Source organism: Octodon degus, unplaced genomic scaffold (genome assembly GCF_000260255.1).
Source record: "Octodon degus isolate 3935 unplaced genomic scaffold, OctDeg1.0 scaffold00219, whole genome shotgun sequence".
Classification (NCBI taxonomy): domain Eukaryota; kingdom Metazoa; phylum Chordata; class Mammalia; order Rodentia; family Octodontidae; genus Octodon; species Octodon degus.
In genome coordinates this window covers 3,070,357-3,083,531 of record NW_004524795.1, presented here as the reverse complement: position 1 = coordinate 3,083,531, position 13,175 = coordinate 3,070,357, and the positions used below count along the sequence as shown (strand labels likewise).

The window sequence follows — 13,175 nt, the reverse complement described above, 5'->3', positions numbered from 1 at the left end:
AGAAGACCCAATGCTATTATGGGCTACTGGACTCTTTTAGAATATTTTGCTGAGTTTACACACCTATAATATTCAATAACGGAACTTAGAAAAACTGGGGTATGCCTACGAATGTCCGTTTTGTTTCTGTGTATTCAAAGTGGTTGGGATAGATATATAGTTGCGTTCTCTTAATGAATAGAATGATTTGTTCTAATGCTGTTTGTAAATAGGATCACAAGTCCGCATCTTGTACAGCAATTAACCACTAAGAAGAATATATGCAGTGTAATATTTGTTGAAACTGTACTTCCAATTTGATTTGAAACTGTCTCATTGCTATCTGTTTATCAATAAAACTTTAAAAAAAATAAGATAAAAGGCTATTTTAGAAAAGTAACTTGAGAGGGCCAGGGAGATAGCTCCGTAGAGTAAGCACTTGCCTGGCAAGCACAGGTCCTGAGTTCAATCCCCCCAGTACTGGGGGGGAAAAAAGAAAAGTAATTTAATACCTGTAAAAGACTATATACTCATAAACAGATGTAGATATAAAAGACAAAAAGTCAGAATAATATAGTACAACACAGATTTGGGAAAGTGTCAAAAACCTCTGCTACCTCATACTCAAAGAGCTTGGATAAGATGATAGGGAAAAGCGTCAAAGAAAGCATTTAACAATGTGTGCAGTGGAGGGAGGGAGAGAGGGAAGGAGGGAATGTAACATACTTAGTTTTACAAAATGCAAGTTTGTGGCTATGCTATAATGTCCACTAATACTCATTTGCACACTCAATTCTGAGATATCCTATTTTCTAAATTATGCCTTTCCATTTATTTGCTTACAGTCCTTTATCTCTGGAAATGTCAGATATTCACTAATTCTGCTGATAGTATTGGATTAATTTCGAAAATCTTGTGTGCCTCACTCTTTTATGTCTTGGTGAGTTATCTGTGTACCTGGGACTTCATTCTGCATGATTTTTCACTTCAACTTCCCAATTGCAAGTGAGAAAACCTAAATCTTGCTTATTTTTCCTGACCCCAGGAGAGTTTAAGTAAATAATAGACAGCCCCCGGATCTTCAAAGAATATCAAGATATATAAGACAAAGTGCTAGTAAAACAAAAACAAAAGAAATATACTATCTGAGGCTTGTTTCCTTCCTCTATCCCCTCCCCACCCTTTCTTCTCATACTTTTTCCCATATTCTCATCATCTTACTTCAATTTTGAGATCCCTTAACTAACTGGCTGGCCACAACATGAAACCTACAATTTACTGTGATTATCAAATAGGTGAGACAGTCCAATTTAAAAAGCTGCTTAAAAGTAAATGTAGCCAGTGCAATGGTGAGTATCAGAGAACTCTGGAAAGCTGAAGTAGAAGTACAAGTTCAAGCCTAGTGTGGGCAATTTATCAAGACCTAGTCCCAAAATTAAATTTTAAAGTGGAGCACTGTGGAGCAAGCACACCTTGAAAGCCCTGCACTCAGGATGCTGGGGCAGGAAGGTCACCCTGAGTTCAAGGCCACTCTGGGCTACCTAGTGAGACCTGTCTCAAAAAAAATAATTTTAAATAAAGGCTGGGGTTTTGGTCAGTGTGAAGGGCCTAAGACCAAACCGCAGAAGCAACCAGTATTTAATAAGGTAGAAGACAAAATGAAGCATGTCAGCCATGCATTCTAGTTCATTCTAGTGAAACTTAAGCCCTTTTGAGGCCTAGTTTTCTCATTTACACATAAAATTAAGAATATCAAGTAATCTTAATTCTGAAAATTGTGTCTAAACCTAATTTTGCTCATGTACTGGCCCTTGTTAGGCTTGGCAGTTATCTCTATCCCCATTCCTCTAGGTTAATAGTATAACCCAAGACAGGGTAGAGGCAAAAGTGATTTCCCACTTCTGTTGTAGCTCCTTCAGATCCCTACACATTCTAGGTGCACTACAAACTACACTATGAATCCACACTAACGTAAAGAAAACAGAGCCACCTTACTGGGCCATGCCCATAGTCCATGCTAGAAAATCTTCCTTTTTTTACATGGCAAAGAGTCTACTTGCTTGCTTCAGGAGTCTGTTATTCTTATATGTCAACTGTCCTTCTACCTGGGCCAAGACTGGGAATGTAACTAAACACCATATTATCTTCTAAACTTGTTCAATGAAGCACAGTATTCTCAAGGAAAGAAAGTTATAATTCTGTGACTTTGGGCAAGAATCTAACCTCTATTAGACTCAATTTTCTTATCTGTAATATGTAATAATATCCAAGTGTGATGATTAAAATAAGAAAATGCATACAAAATGTTCAACAAAGAGCTTAGAATACAGGAGGCTATCATTAGCATACCCATTTTTATTCCTAGTGTCTCTCTCAGGCAAGTATTGGTTATGGCACTCTCCTTACCTTTCTAGGTGTTCAGCAAACCATCCTACCCAAGACAACGCCTTCCTTGCATTTCTACCATGACAGACCCAAAAGGGAGGGTGCTTACCCCTCCCACAAGACAATGCTGAGGATCTCCATCCTATTTTTTATATCTGTGATACTATGATACATATTTTGGTTTTTACTAATGATTCTTGGCTTTTAACTTCTTCCCCAAGGCAATCCACAGAAATAAGAATTTCTCCTCTCCCAGGGGAATGTGAGCTTTTAGAAACACTTCCCTCATATTTCTATGTTTCTTTGTTTTGTTTTTTGAACTGGGAATCAAACTCTGGATCTTGTGCTTGCCAAGCAAGCACTTATTATGCTGCTGAGCTATATTCCTGGCTCTTCCCTCATATTTCTGTCCTAGAACTGGCCATGAAGAAATTATTGGGCTGGAGATGTAGCTCAGTTGTAAAGTGACTGAACAGCATGCATAAGGCCTTGGGTTCAATTCCCAGTGCAGGAAGGAAATGAGGAAAATTCTCTGACCTAGACTTCTAGCGCAGCACAGTGCCAAAGCACCTACTCAGCATGTCTAAAGCCCTAAATTCAAAGACAAAAGGAAAGGAAGGTTGGAGGGAAAATGGAAAAAAAGAGAGGAATGGAGAAAGAGTAGGAGAAGGGAAGGCAGGGAAGAAAATTTTGTGGCCTCCTTAGAGTAGGTCATAAGGCCTTCTTCACTCCAGATATGGGGGACCTGCCCACACGCTGGAGGGAGACAAACTACACAGACCAAGAATAATTGTGAAACTGACAAACCTTACCAGGTTTCCCCATCCAGTGTATTAGCATGAGATATCTAAAGAAGTCTCCATAAAAACCAGGGTTCAGATCTGGACAGCTGAGGACGGTAACTTGGAAATTCCAAGCTCCTTCCCCTATACTGCTTCCTATTTAACTTTCATTTGTATTTCATATCCTTTATAATAAACTGGAAAATATGTTTTCTTTAGTTTTGTGTGATGCTCACACAAATTAACTGACCCCAAAGAAGGAGATAAAGAAATTCCAACTTACAGTCAGCAAATCAGAAGTGCAGATAAAACCACATAGGGCCTGAGACACCATCTAAGTGTGGGTTTGGGAAGATCCTCAACCTATAGTATCTGACAATATTTCTAGAGTGATAGCATCAGAATACAATTAGAGGAAAACCTAGTCTTTTCTGCTACTGTAAACCTGATTACTTAAAGCTGGTGGGGAAGAATCCCCACACCTTTTGAGGTCATATAATAGTTGGCTTTTATGATGTGAAAATAAAAGAAGACACTTTTGATTTTTTGTCAGAATATCACAGCCACACTAACAACCCCAAAAAAGTGAATACTTCTCCTTGAGACACCTAACCCAAATCCCAGGGAAACTACCAGAATCAAGAGGAGCCACTTAAGTGTTATTTTGTTTTTGGCAAAGACAGGGAACAAATAAAGACACAGATGTGTCAGCTACATCTACATCTATAAAGAGATATCCAGACAGATGGATGGATGGATATAAGATCTCTCCAAGATACATCATGCAACTCTTTTCTAGTTTCTCCTTTTAATTCTGTTAGAGCTTTTTTTGAGTAAGACAAAATATAGTATAGCTTGAAAACCTCTGTGTAGTATCTGCTTCAATCCTTTCACCCTGTAGTAAAGAATGATACGATGTTCTTGAAGAATCAAGCTGTGCATAATGAAACTGTTTTCTTCTTTCTAGGCCCATCTGCAATGCAGTTCACTACTAGCCAATGCTGGCTTTCACCATGTAACTACTAGGTCAATCTTATGAGTCTTTACCCCTGAATCTTTTCCTCAAGTATATATGCCAATCTTACCAGGGATAATAACATGTATATAATCTGAGCATTTGGGGGCTGGGGCAGGACAATCAGTGTGAGTTCAAGGCCAGGCTGGGCTACACAGTGAGTTAAAGGATAGCCTAACTACACAGTGAAACCCTACCCTTAAGATCAAAGCAAAACAGGAAAAAAACCTCCCAACCATGTTAAGAGTGTGAAGAAACACCTGAGGATTTTTGAGGTTAGTAAAGGACTAGTTATGCTCATTAACACAGTAAATTGCCTAGAAGATCAAGTTAGAATGGCAACATATGTTGTTAATTTTATAACGAGTTCCTTTTATATATTATTTAAATTTACACTAGCATCTTGGGCCAATGTCTAATTCAAATCTTCTACTTACAGTTATTTACAAACTGCCAATCAAAATGTTTCTAGATGCTTGCCTCCACCAATATACAGCACACTTGTAATACAAATGAACATGAAGGGACAACTAAGGCTACAAAGTCAATTCAAAATGTACCTGGGCTGCTTCAACTTTGACTCCCACCGATGCTTGAAATAATCTCTCTTAGGGCTGGTCAGATAGCACTGCAGATTAAAGAACCTGCTTACCCAGACACAAGGACTGGGGTTCAATCCCTCCTATGCCATGCTGGCCCCGCCCCCAGGGCACACTGAGAGGGTGACTGAAACTGGGCATGGTGGTGCATATCTGTAATCCCAGCACTTGGGAAGCTGAAAACAGGAGATTCACTACAAGTCTGATCTGTGTAGTAAGACCCTGTACTAAATACATTAATAATAATAATAATAATCTATCTTATCTATTCCTGCATTTACATCATTTCTGGCAAAGATGTTTTCTTCAGACTTGAATGGCTGAAATGACAGAAAGCTCAGAGAGGAAACTTAGTTCTCTTCCCATCTTGCAAGAGGCAGGAAAAAAAAAACAAAAAAACTGAGACACCAGACACTAAAAAGAAGAAATCCGAAGCCAAGAAAGCTACTGCCAGTAGTACTGATAAAAGGGTAAGGTGAAGGCAAAAAAGTCCAAGACACAACAGTCCCACTGCAACTGAAATCCTGTCCTGGTTAGAGGAATTGGTAGATACTCCCCATCTGCTATGTAGTCCAGAAAGGCTTTGCACAAGAGAAAGTACACAGCTGCTAAATCAAAGGTGAAGTGCTTGCTACGATCACAAAACAAGTCAGCAAGGACAAGAATAGTGGTACCCAGGTGATTAAGCTTTGAAAAAATTCCTAGATACCACCATTATTAAAGATGTGCCCCAAAAGCTCTTAAGCCATGGCAAGAAACCCTTCAGAGGAAACTTCAAGCTAGCATCACTCCTGACACCATCTTGATCATCCTCACCGGGCATCAAAGAGGCAAGACAGTGGTCTTGCTGAAACAGTTGGCCAGTGGCTTGCTACTTGTGATTGGGCCTCTTAGCCTTAATCATGTTCCTCTACAAAGAATACACCAGAAATGTGTCATTGCCACCTCTACAAAAATTGATATCAGCAAAGTGAAAATCCCCAAACACCTCACTGATGCTTACTTCAAGAAGAAGCAGCTGCAGAAACCCAGACACCAGGAGGGCAAGATCTTCAACACGGAGAAAGAGATACATCAGATTTCAGAGCAAGGGGAATCAGAAAGTGGTGAACACAGACTTTAGAAAAAATTAAAGCTGTTCCTCAGCTCCAGGACTACCTGCAATCCATTTTTGCTCTGACAAATGGAATTTATCCTCATAAATTAGTGTTCTAAATTTCTTACCAAGAACCTAATTAAGCAACTGATGCAATTAGAAAAAAAAGAAAAGAAAACAAAAGAAAAAGCTCAGAGAATCTGTGTAAACATATATAGTTGGGGAAGAACCCATCCACGTACACTAGTGCAATGTAGGAAGAAGCATGAAGACTACGAAGAACATAAGCAAGCTACAGTTCCCCTCGCTTCATGGCAGCTCCCCACTCTATGAAAAGGACCAAGCCCTCCTACACTTAAAGAATGATTGTATCAAATTAGGTAAAGACAATGAAAAAGTCTTGTGTTAGAACTGTTTTCCTTTTCTTTTTTTGAGTGTGAATTAAAGTTTCCCAGGTTGTATATTTGTACCAATTAAATCTGAGAGATGGCAAATGAACTAACCTGTATTATACAAAAAGGATTTGATTAAGACACTCAAACTCCTTAAAGTAAGGAAAACTTTCTGGGCCCAAATCAGCCAAGTGACAAAATATACTAAATAAATGTATAGGGTTAAGTAATATCAAAACCTAAACAAGTTTCAACCTTTATTTATTTATTTATTCTGCATTTAGGACAGGGTCTCACTATGTAGATCAGATTCATAGTGATTCTCCTGTTTTCAGCCTCCCAAGTGCTGGGATTACAGGCACACGCCATCATGCCCAGTCTCAATTGCAGTGTCAGTACATCCCAGGAGCATGGCTGACACTGCATTCCTGGGATCGAACCCCAGCTGCTGCGCTCTAAGCAGGTGCTTTAGTCTACTTAGCTATCACGCCAGCCCTTCATCCTGTATTTACATAAGGTACATTAGAGGGAAATCTGAAAAAAAGTTGTAGATGTTTTTCTTGTCATTAAAATGCTTTTTTATAATTTTTTTAATGTACTTTGTTTAGGGTCTCACTACGCAGCTTGGACTCTAGTAATTCTGTTTTCAAGTCACCCCAGCTCTGGGATTCCAGGTGTGCGCCACCACGCCCAGACTTGGTCACCAACTCAGTGCACCCCACAGTGGGACTGGCACAGCATGTGGTACCAAGGATCGAACCCTGGTACCTGTGCTTGCCCACATAGGCACTTAGTCCACTGAGCTATCTTGCCAGCCCTCTAAGATGTTATTTTTAAGGGAATACAAAAGAAAGGCAGTACATGCTTTGAGAGAAGACTAAGAAGCCGAGATGGTTATACTAAATAAATAATAAAAGAAATAGGATACAACATATTTCCTCATGTACTTACTGAGGAAAGTAAGCAGCTCTAACATTTGGAATTCTTCGCTGCACAATTCCATTCTTTATAACCACAAACTAAATGGTAAAATCAAGCAGTCAAATATAATCAAAAGTAGAAGGATTTTGTTGTTTTGTTGAGTCATGGTCTCACTAAGTTGCCTGGGCTGGCCTCCAATTCCTAACCATTCTTCTTCAACTTTCCTAGTAGCTGGGAATATTGGTCCTTGGCACATATATTATATATATTCAAATACTACTGGGAGAAAACAAGTATCCTGATTTTAAACCTTCACTTTTTAACAGATATAATTCATATTTTAAACTCATCATCTATTTACTTATATTCATAGACATAAAATGTAAATAAAGGAGGACTGTACCAGAAGTCTTCTGTGATACGCCTATATATTTAAGACCTAGAGAAGAAATCTAGGGATGTAGCTCAGCAGTAGAGCATTTGCCTAGTGTGCACAGACCCCATGTTCATTGTTCATTCACTAACACATACACACACACACATACACACACACACACACACACACATATTTTAGGACTTAGTTTCCTTTTTTTTTTTTTTTTTAATTTTGGTACCTGGAATTGAACTTGGGACCTCACACTAGCCAAGCAGGCACTGTGCTATTGAGCTATATCCTCAGCCAACACAAACACACACACACTCTTCATACCTATTTCCTGTAATGAGTACTTCACAAATGTTGGTGTTTTTCAGACTCAATTATGGATTCTAACTATTCTAACCATTTTAAGAATTTTTTTTTTTTTTTGTATTTTAGGGAAGGGTCTACAGGGTACTCACACCTTGATCGGCTTCATAGTAATCCGCCTGTTTACAGCCTCCCAAGAGTTGGGATTACAGGCGCATGCCACCATGCCTAGTCTCAATTGCTGTCTCCAAACCCTGGGGGGTGGGGCCAGCCCCTGTGCCTGCTTGTAGGTGCTTTAATCCGCTGAGCTATTTGGCTGGCCCCAAGAAAAATTTTTTCAAAGCTGAAATTTCTCAGCCAGCTGAATAAAGTTTGGTAAAGGGCTTTACTTTTTTCCTGCTTTAAGTTGGTGTGTTTTATGTATGTATATGTTTTGTATTATTTGTTTGTTTGCAATACTGAGCACTGACCTCAAGCACATGAGGTCAGTGTTCTACCATTAAACTATATACATACCCAAAACGTATTTTTTTTAAATTTTAGAATAGAATCTCATTAAATTGCCCAGACTAACCTCTAACTTGTGATCCTTCTGCCACAGCATTCTGAGTATCTGGGATTATAGGCATGTATCACCACGCCTTGCACTTTAAATCTTTATAATAAAATTAATTTGAAACTAAAGCAGGCAAATATCATCTAATAATCCTTAAACACAACTATTTAAGACTTTTTAAACACTTTCACCTGAATTAATTTAATAATGTGATTCTCATAACAATTCTGTAAATTAGGTATTATCTCTATATTAATAGATTTTTTAAAAATTTCAGAGTTCAAAACAGTTAGATAAAAAAAAAGAACAGTTAGATAATTTTTCCAAAGACTTATGTAAAACAGCCCTTCTCACCTAAGTTACTTATAGAACTTATGGAAAACAGAATAATTACTTGAGCCTAGTTTTTCTAGGTCCAAATCAAGTATTATCTTCATTTTAATACCTTCTATTTCTTAAATACTTCTACGTACAAAGGTAAAGTGAATGCTAACAGCTACTAATAGAGAATAAATCATCCTACCTATGTCATTTCAAAAATGTTGAACTTTTTTTTAAGTAACTGGCAAGCTCTACTAACCAGAATATGCTATTCTCCATTCTAGCGACACTACTTAAGAGTAACATAAGCCCTTCTCACCTGAGTTACCTGGTATATCAGGATCTGCTTTGCACGTGCTTCACACCTAACTAGGTTGAAGGGGGTTTCTGAGTTGTCACAACAGAAAACTTTCTAGCTATGGCTAGAAACGTTCTCAATAGAAAAAGTTAATCCCATACCCTTAACATCACTAAAATAAAAAGGTGATACTATTACAGTGTTCTAACATACATAAAACATCCCAGTTAAAGTCAGATATGAGGAACTATTGATGAAATATTAAAAATCGCAGAATATCTCACAATTACTCACTTCAGCATTTTCTCTTTCATATGAAAACTTGTCCTATTGACAAATATATTTCTTTACATTGATTTACCTCATAATCTGGCAAACAGTTTGATGGTTCTAGTCACCAAAAAACTGAAGCATAAAACCTCAACTTTTAAAAGTTGTGTTTATGAGTAAGTATGAGAGAAAAAAATCAGAATTAATGAAAATATTCAAATGTATGACAAATCACAACATCAGCAACTACTACCCCATTACCTGAGTGATACTGAGAAAAATTAGAAGCCATGGAAAACATGGAAGAGCTGGAGATTGAAGTCTCCAAGAATATTCTACAATAAAGAACTCACTATGAACAAATGGTGACATACAAAGGTTAAAGACAAGGGATAGGATGTCCCACTAATGAAGCCTAAACACTGAAGCAGATCTTGAGGGCTTAGGGACATCTTCACTCACAACTAAAGTGACTATTAGAGATAATAGTATCATTGCTACTGCTCCAGACAATGATGACTAACATTCTCTGCACATTTGCTATATGCCACACCCCATGCTTTATATATTACTCTTTCCTTCCAAAGAAGGAACTGAGGATTGAACAACGTAAATACCCTGCCCATCTGTACTCATGAAAAGTTTAAATGCTGGCAACCTGATTCAAACCCAGAACTCCACAAAGATGGCTCTTAAACTCTAAAACATTATAAATAAATAAATATGGGCCGGGGAGATAGATCAGTAATGTAAGCACCTATCTGGCAAGCACAAGGACCTGGGTTTGATCCCTGATACCGCATGCCATGGTGGCCCTGAAACCCCGAAATGGGGCATGGTGGTACACATCTGTAATTCCAGGGCTGGGGAAGCTGAGACAGGAGGATCAGTATGAGTCCAGGCTGTGCAGTGAGACTTTGTACCAAATAAAGAAAGAATTAAAAAATAAATGAAAAGTATTTCCCAATTTGAACTATTTTGGGCCATAAAGGTCAAGCCATGAAAAAGTGTACAGGATCATTCACTGCCCAGCATAGCACCTATCCTTCTGAGGATCTCCAACTTCTGTTAGATTAAATATATTCCATACAATCCACAAGTGAATACTACTGTTGGAAGGTTGTGATCTACATTAACTCCTCCCAGAAAGGTAGTTTTAGAGACAGCAAGTAGAAGCAGATCTATCAGGAGTGGCACAACACCAAAAATCCTCTAAGCACTACTCATTGATGTCTGACCTAACACCAAAGAAAAGAAGATCTGGACTTACTGGTGCACACCTGTAGTCTCAGCTATTTGGGGAGCTGAGGCAAGACAACTACTAAAGCCCAGGAATTTGACACCAATATGGGCAACATAGCAAGATGCCATCTGAAAAATAAATAAAACTAGGCATGGTGGCACATCCCAGCACTCTGGGAGACTGAACTGGATTGCCAGTTCCAGCCCAGCTTGCATATTATGGTTTCTACCTAGAAGGTTCCCCACAAGGCTCATGTGTTCAGAAATGGGGTTCCTGGAAGGTGACAGAATCATGGGGGAACTACTGGATCATGCGTTCAGAGCTGAACGTGCTGGCTGTTAGGAGGTAGGGCCTGATCTGAAGTGCAGAGTACTGGCAATGTGACCTGGAAGGGTATGCTGTATCAGGCTCCCTGGCCACCATGGGTTGAGCACTGTTTCCTCCTCCAGACACCCACCTCCAAGTCAGCTGACCACAGACTGAAACCACGAGCTAAAATGGGCCTCTCCTCCTTTAAGTTGTGGGTGTTGGGTGCTTGGACCCAGCAATGAGAAAATGACTAAGAGACTAGGCAACTTAGCCATTTGTGAAACCCTGTCTCAAAATTAAAAATACAAAAGTGCTAGGGATGTAGCTCGAGACCAAAGCGCTGAGTTCAATCCTCAGTACCAAAAATAATAAAATAGCCAAACAAAGTAAATGGCAGGTAATGGAAAGTTTGGTTCTAATAGCAAAATAAAACAGAGATCTTAAGTTTCTGCTTAAACTCAAACTCTGCTCAGACTGTGCCAAGCAACATCCTGTGAACTTTAAATTCTTTTCTCTACGTTAAGTAATCAAAGGGCTTCAACAATATAACACTAGCATGTTTGTGAATCAATCAACTACAGACAAAATAATGATAAAATTTAGCAATAATTCAAAGTCTGAGGCCATTTCCCCTTTTAAAATAGGTTCTACTCATTAGAAACTTCAGTTTACTGGATATCAGAAAACAGAGTTAGGGGAGAAAAATAGAGAACATCAGAGTAATTGTTAATCACATGACTTATTATGAGTTCCAAGAACACTTCAAACTCTTCTTTGAAACACACACACTATTAACTTCACCTAGAGCCTTCTTCATTTCTTTCCACACAGGCTTTCTCTGACCATCTGAGTGAACAGACTGATCTCTCACCATTATGTTCCATCACAAAACCCAGTTTGTTACTTTAACACTTTTTTTTTTTTTTTTGGAGGGGGGCAGTCCCTAGCTATGCAGTGCAGGCTGGCCTGGACTCACTATGTAGTCCAGGATGCTCCCAAACTCTCTGCAATTCTCCTGCCTCAGCCTCCACAGTGCTAGCATTACAGGGGTGCACCACCACACCCAACTAACACTTTCCTCAATCAGTATTTCTTATTTACCTGCATCTTGTCTTTCTCTATCCTCTCAAGAGGGTGAGTGCCACCAGGGGAAGGCTGTCCAATTCACTCTTCTCCATACTCTGCACCACAGCACTATGTCTGGCTCTGGGCAGATGCTCAATAAATATGTGACAAGAAAAAAATGAAACAGCTTTTGCAAACTGTCAGCCTCCCCACCCCAACCAAACCCAAAACTTGAAATATTTACAAGTCAACCATTTTGGACAAACCTAACTGCCCTAAGCAATCATTTTGCTGTTTCATTTCCCACTACCACCAGCTAGACTAACAAAACTGTAAGATCAGGAAACCAACCTTGTACTTCATCTATATGATGTGCTGTGCAACACACTGGCCATCCAATTACTAACGCAGTTTGAATTACCTAGCTTACAGCCTGCACAGAAAGTGTTCTCCGACCTCTGACATCAGCCTGTCTATATATATTTCTTCTCTACCCTAAAATTATCTTATGGAAAGAAATGTAAAGATAATAAGACCCTGCCTCTGCTTCCTGAATCACGGCATGCTTTCACAGATACAAAATATTCAATAAATGTCTGTTGACCCTAACTAGACATAATGAGCCTGGGAGGTTGTTTTTAATCAAAGGGTAGCCACAGTCATACTACTAAAGGATAACCTGGCTAAATATCCGACGTACCTCGTAAGAAGTTCTGAAGTTGTAAAGAGATTCGTGATATTCCACACTTTAAAAATAGCATTACCATTCAAAATTTCCCAGGAAACTTAAGGAGATGGCCCCTGATGGGACTGGGCCTAGTATTTTCACAACACCCCTGTCAAGAGCCACGCACTGCTTTAAAACCTTCCCAGTGGGAAAAACCATTAATTAGGAGAGCGGCCTCGGATGTCCAGACGCTATCGCTTTGACCTCTGCCTTTCTATTTCCTGTATCTCTCCACATGCACTCCACACAGCCAGATTTCAGTCTTCCAGATTTATTTTCTGCTTGTAATGCTAACTGAAGTCTCTGGCCTACGACAAAACGTCCCCAGCAGGCCGCTGGCAGCCCACCTGACGGACAGGTGGCACGGGCCTGGGCACCCCCAGCTCGTCCCTCCCGCCCACAAAAACCCTGGGAAAGTTTGGAAACTAAGGTCGCCACAGCGCGGCGGAGCCCCGCGGCCGGCCCGGTGCCCCGGCTCCGGCTGCGCCCGGCGACAGCCAAGATGGCCCTGAGCCGCCCACCGCGGCCG

The 13,175-nt window shown here is 39.7% G+C and overlaps 1 protein-coding gene across 2 annotated transcripts in view; it reads right to left on the bottom strand.

Annotated features, from left to right (window-relative positions):
- Map2k4 (mitogen-activated protein kinase kinase 4) overlaps nt 1-13,175 on the bottom strand; it is a 135,585-nt gene that overhangs the window by 121,806 nt on the left and 604 nt on the right. The window lies entirely within an intron of this gene.